Source organism: Sitophilus oryzae, unplaced genomic scaffold, assembly GCF_002938485.1.
Source record: "Sitophilus oryzae breed Bouriz unplaced genomic scaffold, Soryzae_2.0 scaffold_562_pilon_pilon, whole genome shotgun sequence".
Taxonomy (NCBI): domain Eukaryota; kingdom Metazoa; phylum Arthropoda; class Insecta; order Coleoptera; family Curculionidae; genus Sitophilus; species Sitophilus oryzae.
Window position 1 is genome coordinate 1,834,050 of NW_022147154.1, and position 18,700 is coordinate 1,852,749.

The window sequence follows — 18,700 nt, forward strand, 5'->3', positions numbered from 1 at the left end:
ATTGGGGAGTTTTCGACGTGTCAGCTATTAGATTCATTCAAGTTCATTTAAATAAAAACTTTTATGAGTCAAAATCACATCTAATAATACTCATGAGAATAAAACAAAAAATACCTCACAATAAACACAACTTACTACAATAAAATAACTAATATATTTTTCTTTAATTATTTTTTTTCAATTTTTATTCGAATGCTATCAAATGCGATAATTAAGCTCATGATGTTGCGGAGAATAGTTCTTTCTTATATGACAAATAATTCAATGCAGACAGACATAAGATCATACATTACTAATTGAAAATTGCATTGATAAAGCCACTTTATTAAGAAAAGTGCAATGCAAGTTTGCTTTAGAGTGGTTCGATTCTATTTTAATGGAAATATCAGCGAAAGCCTTTTTATCGTCCAAATTTTGTATATTATATGTAATAGAGATTCAATTTGGAATGATTTATTGCAGAACGAGCAGAACCTTTTAATTATTAAAGTATTCAATAAAACTTTATTTAATTTTTGTTTTTAATGCAACCGTATATTGAATATAATTTGTTGATATACCATACTATCGACAAAAAAACGTCAGAGTTGCAGTTGCATTGGAAATGAAGAGAGCTGTCAATTTATATGTATAATTTTTTATATTTGACATTGTTTTGATATGTAGTATCAGGACAATGTTTGTTTAACAAAAATGCACTAAAATAAATAATAATAATAAATAATATTTTCTTGCCTTTAGCTGTGTATTTTTTCTAATTTCAAAAAATCGAAAGTAGAGAAAAAATAAGTAAAAAGAAAATTGTTTTGCTTGTCGTAAAGGTGAAAACCAAGCTCCACTCCCACAACCGGTTTCTGGGCCTACCGTTCATCAGGTGGGCTGTCCAGGGGCTGGTTCTCACCGATAGCGGTTGTGGGAGTGGAGCTTGGTTTCCCCCTTTACGACAAGCAAAACAATTTTCTTTTTACTTTTTTTTCTCTACTTTAGATTTTTCGAAATTAGAAAAGATACACAGATAAAGACAAGAAAATATTATTTATTAATATACACTAAAGCTGTAAGAATTTTGTTCATTTAATATAAATAATAATTAGGTATGTTAACAGATGATTTGCTGTGGAGTTAATAAAAGGACAGAAAATTTTATAAATAAATTAACAAGTTTTATTCATTAATTTATTCAACGAATCGACTGAATGGTATATTTAGTTCTTGCCAATTTCTTTAATTTATTAAACAAGTTGTGCCATGTAACAACGGCTAATGCCAATCTTTTATTTTTTCTGAAATAGTCTTCCATGATCTCTCCTTATCTCATTGAAGATTACCACCTCCTCCATTTATTGTTCGAAAAGCAGATGAATAATTACCAATGAGTTTTCTTTTAAGTCAAATGTAAAACCCAATTGATTATGATTACTTATTACATAGACAGGTGGTTTCTTCCCAAGCTAGCGATCTAATCCAAGGTAACAAATTAGTGACAGACGATGTTACATTACCAGAAAGACATAGACTAGGTAAGTTACATCAATAATACTCCATTTGCTGTAATATTTTTTCAATAATAAAATTGTTTCAGATATATATATAGGAGCTATTTTTTTTATTGAGAAATTTTTTTGAATGACTGCTTCTCGCATACAAAACACCATACATTTTTATCATTCCAGACTCATTCTTATTATAATGGTCTCTCTGGTCTTCAACGCATATTTCTTTGAGGTGTCTCGTATTATATTTCTCCGTTTCCTCCTTTTTACTTATGCGACGATGGTAGTTTTGGTTTGGTCTATTTTAATCCCTTTTCGTATATTGTGTCCAAAATAGTTTCTATAGTTATTCTTCTTTCACTCATTTTTTCCTTAATGTTCACATTAAATGTAAATAGAAATTTTCTATGTAGCAAAAAAAAGTTAAACTACGCCATCTTCAATATGACCTCTCTAGTCAAAATGTTTAAAAATTATTTGTTTAAAAAATAAATATATGAAAATAGATATTTAGCCATATAAGTTCTCCAAAATGAAATTTCTCCAATTTTACTCTCCAAGCCTCCTGGCCTTCTAGGGCCTTCAACCACGATCGTCTGGATCTTCTACGTTTTTTCTTCCTGGAGGGGTGCATTGGAGCTTATTTTTTGGGCAATCTATTGTATAGCATTCCTAATAAGTGTCCGAAACCTTCTAAATGGATGGCACAAAAGGATTTACAGCTAGCATCACAATAAACAGAGGCAGTAATTCTAACCACCAAACAAAAACTGGCACAATTCTTTTTGATGTTGAGGGAACATTGATCGTATCTAAAAATGCTGTAAAATACCTCGGAGTCTGGTTAGATAGTAAAACAAGATTCTATGAACATCATGTTACCCAAACAATCACTAAAGCGGAAAAAACTCTAGCAGCGTTATCAAAACGAATGCCGAACTTAGGGGACCCTAGGTCATCAAAGTGACCTGGCAATGGACAAAATAAAAACAAAGCTAAATATAACAGCTCATACTCTAATAAATAATCTGCATCGCAAATTATGTATTAGAGTATGTAGCGCATACAAAACTGTATCTACTGAGGCAGTTGGTGTCATTGCGGGCATCCCTCCTATCCACTTATTAGCTCAAGAACGAGCGGATAGATACAAGGAAGAGCTCAAACAAATAGCCAGGAAAGCTGTGATGTAGAAGTGGCAGAATCAGTGGGATAAAGGAAAATATGGAAGATGAACCTGGAGACTTATACCCAGCATTAAAAAATGGATTCATAGACCATATGGTGAAGTGGGATACCACCTGACACAAATGCTTTCTGGGCACGGGTGCTTTCGAAAATACCTCTATAAGATGTGGAATAGACAATGTTGAACACGTATTCTATTGTCCCAGATGGAAGGATGAGAGAGATATAGTTTTAAGAAGGAGAATTCAATTTGAAAATTTACAATTTGCCAAATCAGTGAGATAAGACAGAACATTCAACTTATGGAATTGCTTACAAAATAGAATGCATATATCCAGACCCTACAGAGCAGTACGTGCGAAAATTCCTTATTGTTTCTCGATGAAGTTGGTCGTTTATAAATAATTTATAGGCCAAAACCTCCGACTAGGAAACTTGACTGCTGCATGAGCGGTATTTATTAAAAATATATCCCGAAAAATAACTATTTGCACGTCGCCCGCCAGAGAGAACATGGAATTTGAGTTGGAATTTGATTATTTATATTTCGCTTTTCTATTCCCAGACGCCTATTTGTAGGTGGATTGTTTTTGTAGTTGAATTAAAAAATTATGTTTTTCTTCTAAACAAGCTTTTTATGATTTCAAACAATAATGATTTAAGTATATAAGAAAAATAAATTGAAATTAAAGAATCAGCTAAATAACTTCTGCTCTTTTTTACTTAGTTTTGTAAACTAGTATTTAATCATTTTATTTATTAAAATACAATTTTGGACATATGCTAGGATCTTCTAAATATTTATATTTCGGATTCTATTTAACTTGCTAGTTTGCTTTTAACTTGCTTAAACCTTAATCCAATTTTACCAACGTTAGGTTTTCAACATTCATACTGTCTAACTAGACAACCATACAAGCTAAGACAATTGCATTTACCAAAAATGAATTTAGTGCATGTGGTTCATTGGTGTGATAAAAATACGAAAAATATGAAAGAACATCTGCCTATGATAAACAATGAAATCCTTCATGAAAATCCTCCATGGGTATTACCTGAAATAAGTTAGACCTGAATATCCTCAAATGTCAAGGCAAGTCACCTGAAATATACCAACGACAATTCCAGAAAATACTAGATCAATAGGTACAATAATAAAACTTGTCATTTACAATCATGGATCCAAAACACAAACAGATGCTAGATGTACAAATATTATCAACGGGTTAGCTTTCCAAGGGAGTTTGGGACATGAAGTATCAACTGTATTCATAGAACATTTTGCTATCTTGCCTTATCCTATGTGATAACAAAAAATAAAGCTTTCCAAATAGCAAAATATTCTGCGAAGGAAGCTTCGATATAAGAATACAATCAAACTAGAGTAATAATTGTCTCTGACTCTTTAGATATCGTGTCTAAAATTAATGACATATTTACGAAAAATTCAGACTCTTATACGAAAGTACAGTGAAAAGGGAAATAAACTGACGTTTGTATGAGTACCATGCCTCACTAATATCCTTGGCAACACAATGACAGATAAAGCTGCTCAGCAGGCTGCTAGAAGAGATACCGTAGACAGATAACATTACGTATTGGGCTTTTCAGTCACAGAAAAGCTCATGAAAGAAAACGCCTTGCGTGACCATCTTCTGATGCGTGTCAAATACTCGTCAGCGAGTTATGGCAGTATGTATGTATGTAGTAGAAGAGATACCACTGACATCCCTTATACTAGTAAATATGATCTTAAAGAACTACTGCATAAGCTAACCTTCGAAGCTTGGCCCAATAAAACAAGATCCGTCTTTACTTTTTACACTAGAACGAGCGAATGAATCCAGAGTGCATCGTCTTCGTATTGGGCATACTGCTATGACACATGCATATTTGCTTAAAAAATCCCTCCAATGTGATTCTGAGTTGACAGTAACCCACATTATATGGGAATATCTTCAGTATACGGTAGAAAAAAGTAAATTCCAGATATGTGGTGAAATTCGTCTCAGGTCGACGTCCCTTGATCATGTAAGGTTTTTCAAAATTCTTGCATGTTAATTCCTTTGAAAGCTGAAATATCTAATTCAGCTAGATATGTTTTTTATACATTCGAATCGAGATTTGTGGAAAAAAAGGTTCAACAAAGACAAAAACGCCCTTGGTTTTTTTTTCTTGCCAGATCCAGTCTTGATATTATTTTTGAATTTATATTGAATCAGCATTGCTTCCTTTAAAAGTTTATGCCATAGCCAAGAAAACACTATTTGCAATAAATTACAATAAAAATTTTGAACCGACAAGTAACTTTTTATATCATATTTATTTATGTGAATGTCTCAATTCATTGGTTCAATTTGTTCTGTATTGAACATGACACTATAATAAGTTTAATATTGCATAATATAAAGAATAAAAAATAATGCAAGAATAGACTCAAAATATACTCATATTATTGAAAATATTTACCAGGAAGCAACAATGCATATTAGATTAGATGCAACAACTACGACCAACAGAATAGTATTGGATAGAGGTGTGAAACATGGAGACACCATACCACCTAAACTGTTTACTCTAGCACAAGAAGAGGTATTCAAAAATCTGGAATGGGACACCAAAGGCATTAGCGTAGATGGTATCAGATTAAACCACCTCAGATTTGCAGATAATATAGTTCTAATAGGTAACAACATCACAGAACTAGATGAAATGATAAATGAATTACATCTATCAGCTGCAAAGATAGAACTGAACATAAACTTCAGTAAAACAAAAGTTTTGAGTTCCGAAGATACCAACATATATATATACAAAATAATATGATCGCATATTAAGAGAATATACATATTTAGGCCACAATATTAGACTTGGAAAAGAAAACCAACACGTGAAATTACAAGGCGTATACGATTAGCATGGATAGCTTTCGGTAAACTGAGACATATTCTGAAAATCAATACGATAGGGATCAATCTGAAGCGAAAATTAATACCTATATTTTGTCTGTTTCAAAATAATTTGCAAATAAACTCTTAACAACTCAAAGAGCTATGGAACGATGTATGCAAGGGGTTTGTCTGCGAGACAAATTTCGTAATGAAAACATCAGGAGTAAAACAAGAGTTACCGATATAATTCAAGAAGTGGGTAAAATGAAATGGCAATGGGCTGGCTATGTTGCTAGAGTGGATAAAGACAGAGAAGTGGTTAAATACAGCACAAAAGAGGGAGACATGGAAAAGGATGGGAGAGACCTATATCCAGGAGTAGATGAATCCGATGTAAAATTTGAAGATTGGTGTAAAGCGAAAGAAATCAAGAATAGTAGTAATGAACAGGTTCTCCTGGCATATTTTGAACATCTTTCAAAACATAGGAAAGTTTCATCATTTTGGGTATATTATTCCATGCTATATTCAGTTATGTCAGTGAAGAAAAATACAGATATTAGTAAGTACGTCCATTTAATTGCATTTCTAAAAAGAAAATCGGAAGGATTTCGGTCAAAAAAATCGGGAATTTTAAGAAAAGAAGACATAACTCGTTTTTTGTTGGAAGCCGATGATAAAACTTATTTCCTGACAAAAGTTTCATTGATAGTGGGACTTGCAAGAGCCTGTCGGCGTATCGAGTTGACAAATCTGCAGCTGCAAAATATTAGAGATGAAGGACAGTGCATTTATGTCATTGTTCCATTTACGAAAACAAAGATATCACGACATTTTTTTTATAACGAAAGGGAATGTTGAAGGAATAAATATGGTGGAAATGGTTCGAAGATATATAGCTATGCAGCCCAGTAACACAGAGCATACTCGATTTTTTGTGGGGTACAGAAATGGAAAATGTATTAAGAAACCCGTTGGCATTAATAATTTAGGGAAAATACCGTATAAAATAGCAGTGCTCCTAAGTCTTCCAAATCCACAACAATACACTGGACATTGTTTCCGTAGATCGTCTGCGTCGTTGCTTGCAGATTCAGGAGTGGATTTATTAACTGTTAAAAGACATGGTGGTTGGCGCTCTAACACAGTGGCAGAGAGCTATATAGAAAATTCCAAAGAAAATAAGAAAAAAGTGTCATGTAATATTTTGGGTAACATTTCTGGCAATGGTGGGTCTTCAACAAGTTCAAGCACTCAGGAAATAAATTTACTTTCTAAAAATTCAACTCACCTGTCATCATCTATAATTAGTTTAACCAATTGTACTGATATTATAATTAATGTTTATAATAAATAAACGTATTTTCGTACCTTATTTTGCTTGTTTCTTATTTTAAAATTTGCGTGTTATTATGAATTCATAATAGCACTAGTGCTATTATAAAAGCCATAATGACTTCCAAATGACAATGTTAAATGTGTCATAATAACATTGTCGTAGATTAAAATATTAATAGAATTATTTCCAATTTTCGATAAACCAGAATATGAATAAACCAGATAAACCAGGATATTTGAAATAAAAAATATAACTTTAGTATCAATAATCGACTTCCTCCTTTATCCATTTAATAGTAATAAGTCATACTATTTATATTTTCTTAAAAAAAATATAAAATTAAAAGTGATAATCATTATAATTTGCCGTTTTATATCCCAGCCATCTCACCTACGGAATAACTGCAAATAAAACATCAAAAACTAACGATTGAGTCATTATACTGTGATTACGTAACGAGTTAACAAGTAGTTGTTGTGTAATTTAAAAGTGGATTGAACTTGAGACAAAAAAAACTAGAATTGCGGTGTCATTCTAGGAAAGTTAGCAGTGCCAATACAACTTTAAAGAGCTGTCACTTATTATATATTATTTAATTTCTGTTTTTTTTTGTTAACGTTGTTGTTTTACATAAATATTAGATATTTTACAGTGCATTAGATAATTTCATTTTTAATAAAATTGGAATATTTGACATATAGAAAAAAAAATACAAGTAAATTGTATTACAAAAATAATTGAAAACTAGTACAATCTAATTATTAAGATCGCAATAACTTTTGGCGTAAGAATTGACTAACAAATGATTAACAGAAATTAGCTACAGGGTTATTGAACTGAAAGCAATAACATATATAGAAAAATAAAGTATATGAAAAATGTTCTTTGGTACCGTCTCGTATCTTAACCAGTCTTAACATTGAATATACAGGGTTGTTCACGGCATACGACACGGAGTATTGTAGCTAAACGATTTGATTTTTACAAATAGTAAGTTTTGGGTTCGTTGAAGGACTATTAGAGCTACAATTTAAATATATTTTCACAACATACAGAGTGTCCCAAATAAATAAAAAATATCAAAGTTGTATTTTTTTAAACGGAACACCCTGTATATTATTACATTTTTAGTTTCTACGATGAAAATAAAGGTAAATTTGATAAAGATTTATTACACTTAAACATTTACCGTTTTTTAAATAGGTATTTTCAATTTTGTGAAATTGCAGTCAAAATTTTAAGGCTTCATTTCTCCAAGAGTATCAAAGTTTTTAATACTAGATATTTACTGAAGTTTATTTATTGATCAGTTATTGTGTCGCAATAATAAAAATTATACTACCTTATACAGAGTGTCTAAAATTTTATTTTAAATAATTACTAGGTTTAAACGGCAATAACTTGTTTAATTTAAATGGAACACCCTATATATTTTATGAGAATCAGATGCACAATTTAATTGTCTATCAAATTGTATTATACCATTTTTTACCTATAGCTTCAAGTTTCCGTAGAAAATGCATTTTCTTGCAATTTTAAATTCATTTATCAATATACCCATGGAATATTGACATTTTAGATTATTTTTAAAGATGTACCAAATTTTTAAAGAGTACAGATACTAATATTGTCGATATAGTTTGTTTATTTCATTAAAAAATAAAAAAACTGTTTAAATATTTGTTAAAGAGGACCAATTAATATGATTCCAGTATTCAAACTACATTAATTGACTGTTTGCGTTGATTAATAAAAATTGCTCCAAAAACTAAAAAACTGATTTTTTTATGTGTATTAGACAGTGTGGTAAAAAGTAACACCTTAAAAATGATATTTCATTTTTTGACAAATGCTTATTTGTAACAACAGACATTCATTTTTATAACTTATTATTTTATTGATTTCTGATTCAAATCCGCATTTATTTAGAATAATTTATTCACGAACATAATTAAGTATGTAATTAATTAGTATTTGGGCAGAAATAATGGTGGTATATTTAATTAATGGTATACTATTTCATGAACATTTAAATAGTTTTTTTTTGCAGACAAATGGGCTAGTAATATTATCATTTTGTTAAAAATGATAATATTACTAGCCTGTACATTTTGTACATTTGTTGCTTTAAAAATAATCTAAAATGTCAATATTCCATGGGTATATTGATAAATGAGGTCTAAATTATAAGAAAATGTATTTTCTACGAAAACTTGAAGGGATAGGTAAAAAGTGGTATAATACAATTTGATAGAAAATTAAATTATGCATCAACAAACAACAAACAAACAAACAACGCTTTATTGTGCAAAAAGCCAAAACAGCTTCATCGACAAAGCACTCACAAACAACAAAATCACAAAAAAATACAAACAACAAAAATACACAATACAAATAATACAATTCAAAAAAAATTTAAGTCTTTAAAATTACAAAAAGAATATACATGGACAATTTTAGAACAGTACGCAGTAAATAGATATAATTTTAAAGTTATAGAATATTAAATACTTGACCTTTGACCAGTGTGTGAGATGATAAAAATTTTAAAATTCAAAATTGTTCATAATTAAACATCAACAAAAAAGTCGTTTACCGCATATAGGGCTCTCTCCAGTAGGTATGATTTTAGAGCCTTGCGAAATGCGGGAAAGAACGAAAGCGATTTGATATTCAAAGGCAGATGATTGTACATTTTTTTGGCATTGTACAGTATTGAACCCTTAACTAGTTCTGAGCTCGGGGTTGGCAGATAAAGATCGTGCTCTGCATTCCTAAGTGGATAGTTATGAGATGGCTTTTCGGGAATAGCAGGTATGTGCTTGCGGATTAAGCAAACGGATTCAAAAATGAATAAAGAAGGAAGAGTCAGTATTTTCAAATTTTTAAAGAAATTCTGGCAGTGAGTTCTACTGTTCAGTCCCAATAAATATCGAACTGCTCTTTTCGAAGTATGAAAACACGATCAAATTTTGTTGCGCAGCAAGTACCCCAGAATGGAAGGGCATAACGAAGATGTGACTCAAAAAGGGCATAATAGGCTATTCTAGAGGTTGAGAAGTTAAGTTCCTTAGAAACTGATCTTAGCGCAAAACAGGCAGCGCTTAGTTTCTTTGATAGAGCTTCAATGTCTGATTCTCATAAAATATACAGGGCGTTCCATTTAAATTAAACAAGTTATTGCCGTTTAAAGCTACTAATTATTTAAAATAAAATTTTAGACACTCTGTATAAGATAGTATAATTGTTATTATTGCACCACTATAATTAATCAATAAATAAACTTCAGTAAATATTTAGTAAAACTTTGATACCCTTGGAGAAATGAAGCCTTAAAATTTTTAGTGCAATTTCACAAAATTGAAAATATTTCAAAAACGGTAAGGTTTAAGTGTTATAAACCTTAATAAAATTTACCTTTATTTCAATCGTAGAATCTAAAAATAGAATAATATACAGGGTGTGCCATTTAAAAAAAAACAACTATAGCGTTTTTTACTTATTTGGGACACTGTGTATCTTGTAAAATTATTTCTAAATTGTAGCTCTAGTCCTTCAACGAACCCAAAACTTAATCGTTTAGCTACAATACTCCGTGTCGTATGTGGTGAACAACCCTGTATAACAGTGGTTAAAATAATTTCTGGTGTTAATTTTGTACTTAGACAAAAATTTATTGTTTTGAAATAAATAAATTTCAATTTTTGTATAATATAGTGTACTAAGTTCATGTTTACTAAACTATTGGTACTTTTTTTAGGTAATGAAAGAGTTTTGCAATAATTTCGTTGTTACCAGTTATATAGGTTCATATACTTTTATCGTGACTTAAATTAGGCTTAAAACGAAGCTTCCTAAATTACTGAAATAAACGAAATTTAGATTATGAGTGATATTATTAGAATAAATAATTACTACTACTGTCATTACTCGCTGAAAAATATTTGACACGCATTAGAAGATGGTTACGCAAGGCGTTTTCTTTCATGAGCTTTTCTGTTGCTGAAAAGCCCGATATGTGATGTTATCTCCCTTCCGCACTCTGGACATTTAAAAATCTTATTACTTTGTTGCCTCTTTACTTTTTTGGTTGTTACTCTATTCCTGTATTTGTTAGAAAGGGATCGCTCAGTGATCCATGATGGTGACACTATTGACTTTTTGTTGTTATGGAGGCTTTTACGCACTGCAATTAATTTGTTGGGTACTCCGAAAATTTTCATAACTGCCCAAAGCGCATCTCTGTTTACAGATTCGAAGGCTTTTGTTAAGCCGATGAATGCAACATAAAGTTTACACTGCTGCTCTTTTACGTTTTCCTGTAGTTGGCAAACGGAGAATATGGAATCGACGGTGCTGCGGTTGGTGCGAAAACCCGTTTACGATACTGTGAGATGGATGCAGGTGGTTCGACATAATGACAATAGTAGACTTCCCCGGTAGTTTCCGCAGACTGGTGCACTTCCGTTTTTCTTAAATATATTCACTATATTCGCGTCGCAAAAAGCCTTGAGGTACCTCTCCGCTTTCTCATATGACATCGAAGAGAGCCTTAAAATGACCAATAAGTTCTTTATTTGTACACTTATAGATTTCTGCAGGAATCGCATAACAGCCAGCTGATTTGTTATTTTTAAGCTGTTTTATGGAGGCCTTTATTTCCTGTTCTGCTATTGGGATATCTAATATATCAAGGCTGTTATACTGAGGTATTTTGTTTAGCGCTTCTATATTGGGGTTGTTTTCTTCTTTAAGGATATGGCTGTAATGCTCTTTCCAGTGATTTATGATTTCCTCTTCGTCTTTTAGAAGTTCACCGTTCTGTACCGTGATTGGGCTGCTTACCTTCTTTGCTAGGCCGTATACTTCTTTACAGCCATGAAGAATTTACGATAGTCGTGATGCACGGCGTACTCTTGAATCTGATTAGCTTTTTGCGACCACCGACCTATTCTTTAGTTGGCGCAGGTTCCTTCGAAGCATGTTGTTAGCTGGTGTAAAGTTGTCCAGCCTCGGATTGTGTGGATTTGCAGTCACTGCTTCATGTGCTCTATGCTTTTCTTTCAAAAAAGCCTGTACATGCGGTTGATTTTCATTAAACCAGTCTGGTTGTTTCTTTTTATTTGGTTTTTCCAGTACTGGTTTTATAAATCGCATCCCTTAATAGTGTGCAGCCTTGTTCAGCTTCCGATATTGAGTTTATCTGTGAAAGTTACTCATCGATGGTTAAACTACTAAAGTTACTATCGTTGTTCTCTAGACTCCGTACGTTTAAACTGGTCATGCTGTTTTGCCTTGTACAGTGTGGATGTTTGGGTTTTAAATGGATTTTCATTTTTAAAATTAAAAGTCGGTGGTCAGTATCACATTCCGCATCTATTCTGGCATTTGTAAGTCTGACATGTTTTAGATGCAAGAATAATTCGGATATTTTTTATAGAAGTAGACAAATACTTAAATTTTATCTTTTTAACTATAGGGAATCATATCTTACAAAAAATTAATAATATGCACATACGAATATAATTTAGATACGAATATAAAATACATACACATAGACAGGACGATTCAATATTACATGGAGAATGTAGAATGTAGAATGTTTAGGAGGAGGGTTAATCACCGCGACCTTATATTATGTGTACTATACTATTGTGTGTTCCCCTTTCTTGAGTCATAACGAGTTATAACTCATCATACAGTCTCAGGGCTTTAAGAAAAGTCAGTATCTGAGACGGCTCCACAGAGGCCAGCTCTCCATCCTCGATATCAGACGTACCAAGGTTCATGGCACGAATGGTCGTCGTCTCGGCGCACTCAGTGATAAGGTGTTCTGGTGTTTCCCCATTTTCCCCACAAAATCTGCATTCGCCGTTGTTTCTCAGTTTCAGCCTACTGAGGTGTTCGTTGAGAAGACGGTGTCCTGTTAGAAACCCCGTGACAATCCGAAGATTGTTTTTACTTAAATCAAGGAAAACCTTTGCTTTTTCTCGGTCATAAGTTCTGGAAGTTAAGAGGAACTTTTTCGAGTGTCTTAGACCGTTGGAGGACACCCATTCCAAGTTACGGACGGAGTCTTCCAGATTCTTCAGTTCACAGAACGGTTTCTTCAGTTCAGAAAACAGAACGGTTCTGGTCCAGTTAGTGGAGTGTTCGCTCCTTTTCTAGCTAGATCATTTGCTTTTTCATTGCCTTCTATCCCTTTGTGAGCAGGCACCCAGAGTAGGAGGACTTTATTTTTTTCTATTACATGGAGAAACTTGAACAATTACAATTAATTTATTGTGTGAACAATAAAATTGCCTGTAACAAAACAAATCAAAATTATAATTATTAAATTATTAAAAATCTGTTATAAATAAAAAAAAAAATTAATTGAAATATATTGTTTCAGTGTTAGAAAATCAAAATTATTTAAAGTTACATATTGTATTTATTTATCTGGGTTACGGTAATGTCCAAAGGTTAAAAACAATGTTACCTGTTAAGTCAATGAACCCGATAGAATAAAACTCGTACCTATAATAACAGGTACTATCAATCAATACCTAAAAGCAAAAAATCTCAAAGGAATGACAAGCTTCTTCGATGCCCGAATTTGAGAGTTGTAAATCCCATTATCGGTTACCATCGCTGTACAAAAAAATAGTTAGAAAACAATAACTTCCCATTAAAAAAAATCGCTCCTTGCTATAGTGTAAAATTAAATATAACTATTTAGTTGAACGACCAATATAAAGTCACTGAACTCTGAAACGTACATCACACGACCAATAATCGCAATCCGACTATAGAACTAGCAATCAACAACGCGAAGAAAAATAATATAAGCAAATGACAAGCACCATCAGGTTTTTTTTCTGTTTAAGAACATATTAGCCGTATTAATCTAATAAGTAACTGGAATCTTCTTAGTTTCTCCACTTAGCTGTTTTTTTCTCCATTATGGAATATTGAAAAATTATTTAATTTAAAAATATTTAAAAACTGTATTGTGCATTTTTATATACTAAAATTATTTAAATAAACATATTTAGGCTTTGAATGAATATGTAAAACGTTTATCTCAAAAAAAGTTGCTTACATTAATGGTTTATATGAAGTTTTATTTCTAAATGTCGGCAAGATTTAAACTTAATGCCGCTAGAACAAAATTAATCATTTTGAAAACGTTCATTACAAACTTTGAATAAGAAGACTAAGGAAGGAGCATAATTAATCGATCAAAGGAACTTACCTGAAGTTCGATCGTAATTATATGAAGGTCCAGTCCGAAAATATTACATAATTATTCACAATGTAGTACATGCTTCTTCTACTCTCGAGCACAAGGTTTAAAGAAAATTTTAATGCCGGCCCTGTTCCGTCCCTGCTGTCAGTAGTCCTCTCCTTAACGCGCCATTATCTTTTAAAGATTTCTTGGATGTTTTTGGCATTCTTGGGATGTGGGAGGGCGGGTTGTAATATTTTCGGACTGGACCTTCATATAATTACGATCGAACTTCAGGTAAGTTCCTTTGATCGATTAATTATATTTCAGGTCCAGTCCTCAATATTACATAATTATTCACAATGTAGATGTTTAAAGAAAAACTTGCCAAAAACGTCCCAAATTTCTTATTAAATAAATCAATAATAAAATGAAGTAAAACTTCCTATTATTGAAAAAGAAATTTTTACTTCATCAAATAAACTATATACGATCTAATGTACCTGTTTTGCATTAGGTTTTGTCGTTTTAATTAAATCCGGAATAAGTATCTTTGCCCCTACCTCCAAAAGGCTTATGTTCTGATAATTAATTAGATGTTTGAATTCTGGTTCAAATTCTTTGACCTGTTGTTAAAGCAATCAGAGTTACTAATTTAGAAGATAAAATTTTTAAGTAAGATTCATTCGAGTTTTTTTTTTTTTTTTAAGAAAGTTAAAACTTGTTGAGGGTCCCATGTGCAGATATATCTTGGCTTTGGGGGTCTGAGCCTAGAAAACTAAAAATGCCTTTCTTTAAAAAAAATGGTTTGATTTGCAAATTATCTCCTAAATTTTGTTATGTAATCAAAAACAAAGCTGCAAGATGGCAGTTGAATGAACAAAAAATATTGTTTGTGCTGTCAAATATATTTTGAAGAAATGCAATTATGTTTGTAATTTCACCAGTGAATGGTGATATGTTAGTCTTACTGCAATACTACCACCATAACTTTAAGGTTATATGATACTGTTTGATGGTGTTTTCGTCACCTTGTCGAAACACCTACCTGAGAGCCTCGCGACAGCCAGGGTAAAGTCCTTTGCAAGAAGTTTCTTTTGACTGTAAGGACAAACTAGAATATTATCAACTAATCCACAAATCAGGGGATTCCCTAACTTTACGAACAATGGGTACCATGGCTGCGATTTCCAAAAAGGTACCACCAAGATGCCTGTTGCTTTATCGTTAACGATTTTTATTTTATTTTTTTTTTCAAGGTGCGAAGTATATATTAATAGGCTCAATTAGTTGTAGAGTATCAATAGTTTATGCATATTTCTCACATTTATTGTTGTGAGTAGACGCAAAAGGTCAATTACGGGCACGCCACAGTGTTAGGTTAGGTTAGGTATAATATTTGTAAAAATATTATGGTTAAGAGATTCATCTCAGATCCATTCTGTCTCTATAGGTAAAATACTGGAAGCTCGGTCCGTTTGTCAATTATTATTAAGCCGGTCTTATACGATGCGTCCCACGTTGGAACCAACATTCGGCACAGTTTTTTGACAATGTTATACAATACACATATTTGGCAAGTGCGTCTCCCACACGATGTGGGAGATGCCCATGTCCGAGTGTCTAACGTTAGAAAGTGTTTGCCACATCGTGTGGGACCGGCTTTACCAGAAGGTATATACGACGCAAAAACCCACCAATTTCTGATTTCACTCCATTGTCAGATTTTTCTGGCCAAATCATTCAGTTTAATAAATTTTTACGCCGCCCATCCTATTAATACATGATAACGCGGTAGTGTTACCTGTATCATAATAAACAGCCTTGAGCTCCAATAGATAGATGCGATCGTCAGTATCAGAGCTTGTTCATTGTCTATGAGCGGTACGGCCTTGGCAAAAGGCTCTCCACTCTGATAGACCGGCGTTGGTAAAAACTTCGAGGGTAAATTTATCAAACGTGACAATTTTGCAAGTTTAAATTTTTTGAATTCATTTAAAAAATTTTCCCCGTTTTACTGGTGGCAGTTCAACTTTATTTTAACGGAGTCAAAAATAAATCCCAGAAATTTACACCTTATTTATGGATAAAGTACACTTTTCTCTTTATTCATGAGAAACAAATAAAAAAACAGTGATTCCAAAATTTATATAGTGATCTGAATGTTTCTAAAACATTCCTGTTTCGACAATCCCAGAATCAAAAAATCGTAGTGAAAGATAATTAACGCACGATACGTCCCTGGACCACATACGTTCCACTACCGGCCTCGAAAGCCTTCTGAAGGCATGAGGCGCTGTTGCCAGATCGAACGGCAAAAAAGTAAATTCGTAGGATCTATTATTGAATGAAAAAATCTCAGGAACTTCCGATGTTCTACACGAACAGGTACTATATAGTACGCGTCTCTGAGATCAATGGATGTAAGATATATTATTTTGCATTTTTCTTGGTAAATTAGAAATTTTTACGTTTAACGGTTGCTGTTCAGCAGCACTGAATTTTTGTGTAATACTATGCTGCGACTGTTTAGGCATAGAAATAAACAGTAGAGAATACCCTTTTAGCCAACCCAGTACAACCGGGTTATTGGTAACGGTAAACCATTGCTCATAAAAAAATATTAAATCGACTTCTAAACATAGTCTTACTTATCGTATTTATTCCCTCTTATAAGAGTTCGGATTAGAGGCGGATCAGAGAAGGCTTGCCCCCCCCCCCTGTTTGTTTAGAGGAAGAGAGGAAATTTTTTGGAGAAAATTTGCCCCCGCTTGCTGGAATTTTTAGCTCTTTGCTAACTGATTCAATATTTCTTATGGTGGATTTTATTTTCTCCGTCAGATCTTTTCCAAAAAGATACTCCGAGGAAATGCATTTGTCAGTGAGACAATTACATTTTTTTTTTTTTTTTTTTTTGTCACCGAATGTCGGTGGAACAGGTTATCAGAACCCTACCAGAATTCAACAAGTCCAAAAGCAGTTCATTATAAATGGCATTGTGTATTCTGTCGACATTATCAAGAACATTGGTAATGTACTTACCTAAGGCACGTATGGCACTAAAGATATTTATTTAGAATACTTACAAAGTTGATCCTGATAGCTGTTTGCGGAGACGCTCCAGACGTCCCACTCAGCGATATAGCACTGCATGTGCTATCATTTTTATACTTATCGCTCCAAGCGAAAGCAGTCACATCTTTCGGTAGAGAAACATCATTGTGAACTCCAAGTTCATCATGATCGCTGTTTGCGGAGACGCTCCAGACGTCCCCCTAGCGATAGAAATAGCACTGCATGCGCTATCATTTTTATACTTATCGCTCCAAGCGAAAGCAGTAACATCCTTCTGTAGAGAAATATCACGGTGAACTCCAAGTTCATCATGATCGCTGTTTGCGGAGACGCTCCAGACGTCCCCCCAGCGATAGAAATAACACTGCATGCGCTATGATTTTTATACTTATCGCTTCAAGCGAAAGCAGTAACATCCTTCTGTAGAGAAACATCACGGTGAACTTCAAGTTCATCATGATCGCTGTTTGCGGAGACGCTCCAGACGTCCCCCCAGCGATAGAAATAACACTGCATGCGCTATGATTTTTATACTTATCGCTCCAAGCGAAAGCAGTAACATCCTTCTGTAGAGAAACATCACGGTGAACTCCAAGTTCATCATGATCGCTGTTTGCGGAGACGCTCCAGACGTCCCCCCAGCGATAGAAATAACACTGCATGCGCTATGATTTTTATACTTATCGCTCCAAGCGAAAGCAGTAACATCCTTCTGTAGAGAAACATCACGGTGAACTCCAAGTTCATCATGATCGCTGTTTGCGGAGACGCTCCAGACGTCCCCCCAGCGATAGCGCTACTTATCGGGCGATTGTGCCGTTACATACGGCAACGCCGCACGGCCATCCACTTCCATCTCCGTCTGAAAATAAATTGGTTAAGATCGGCCTACCGTAAAACAGTAGACCTTAAAATCGACATAGGTCGATTAATGTAGCGAAAAAAAAAACGGAAAAATGTTATTATATACTTACGTCTGAGGCGACAAACCCTGAAAGTTGCTAAACTAACCGCTATCACTGCTTAAAATGCTCGTAAACACTTTAAACGACGAAGCGGAACCTCGCGCTCGGAGCACAAAAAACATAATGGCGCGTTAAGGAGAGGACTACTGACAGCAGGGACGGAACAGGGCCGGCATTAAAATTTTCTTTAAACCTTGTGCTCGAGAGTAGAAGAAGCATGTACTACATTGTGAATAATTATGTAATATTGAGGACTGGACCTGAAATATAATATAAATATATACATAGTATAATCAAAGATATAAATAGAATTTTAGTCAGACGCTCTTTTAGTATATAGAGTAAAAATATCCATGCTTTTTATCGATTCTATTATCTTCGATTGTGTTTTCAATGGTTACTGTGACACAGTTTTTTTATTTTATTCAGTCATCTCGTGCTCATATACACTTGCTATACTAGTTTAAATTGAGAAGTAAAAAAATATATAATATATATAATTTTCGTGTAATAATTTGTTTGTAGTATAACATACATAG